Genomic DNA, 1,423 nt, shown 5'->3' on the forward strand with positions numbered 1-1,423 from the left:
GTGACCTCGGGGTCATTGTACATGTACGATAATGTACTATCCGGTTAGAAATTATCAGGATAATTGCCCACTACATTATAAACACTAGCAGTATAAATATGTACGGTACATTGATATCCTTCTCAACCGAAGGATATTATCGCGAGATATTTGCACTATAAACAGATAAACACACCAGTATAAATTGTGTGCGGTGTTACCAGAAGTAGGAGCTTCTTCATGATGCGTAATGCGCGCAGGAGATTCGGAACAATTCTCACCCATTATCAAACAGAAGCTACATGTTTGCCGTCATGATCATATTGTTGAATGGTCTGTTTATAGTTCGCGCCATAATATTTACACATTCCCCGTGTGACCTCGGGGTCATTGCAAATGTACGATAATGTTAGTTGCCACTAATTTTGAAGACTTTTTGTGGACTTTTAATATGTTATTAAATATGCTTTTCTGCAATGAATAGTAATTAAATGGTTCCTGTTGCAATTAGTGGTGAGTTAAGCCCTGATTTTCCTATTAGCCTAGTACCTTTTCAAAATATTTTTATGATGGGTGGGTTTTCAGTTGGGACCAACTTTTTGCGCCCAAAATGTGCCCCTGAAAGCACCCAATTAGGGAAAATTATGGTGCTTTTTGTGGAAATTTGGTATACCGGTGGGTGGCAAAAACAGCAAAAAGTATAGAGAAAGTCAGCAATCAAAAGTCTGCGTGGCACACCGTGCAAAATTGTTCGACCCCGCCCAACTAATGTTGCTAATAATATTCCATAACTTGCCTACTGATTTCAATACTACTTTTAAAATGGCACATAGCACAAAAACCTTTCTATCCTTGACCCTTGTAGACTAGATTCAATGGTGGGAAAACACCTTGATATACTTTTAGCTTTTGTGTCCGACCTTATCTATTGTTACTAGTATTAAAGGCATATTCAGCCATTTACTCATTCGGAAAATCGTAAAAATAATCAACATTCAATTTTTGCATCTTAGCTTTAATAGTACAGATGTTCTAACATTAAGCCAAAAGCGTTAAAGACAAATAAGACATTTCACATGACTGTAATTTCTTTACTTAAGTAGATAATTTAGGTACATGTATTTGAATGGGTTCGAATGAGGCTTCAACTTTCTCAATACTTTAATACTGCTGTTTTCTTCGGTTTTTGGCTTAAACTTGGTGAAAGTAATGGATTCACCTAATGACAATTACTATGACTAACGCGGGATATTATGGTAACCTTCTCTAGCACTTTTAGACAATTTATACATAATTTTATTTCTTTAACAATTTCGCTATAATCACTGAATAGGCCTTTAATATTATAACAATCGAATATTTGGGATGTTTTGAAGAAGAAAGCGGATTATTAGACGAGGTCGAGTATCTACTATTTTCAGAACTTGACTTACTTCCGTGTAGT

The sequence above is a fragment of the Amphiura filiformis genome, chromosome 14 (genome assembly GCF_039555335.1).
Source record: "Amphiura filiformis chromosome 14, Afil_fr2py, whole genome shotgun sequence".
In the NCBI taxonomy this organism is placed as follows: domain Eukaryota; kingdom Metazoa; phylum Echinodermata; class Ophiuroidea; order Amphilepidida; family Amphiuridae; genus Amphiura; species Amphiura filiformis.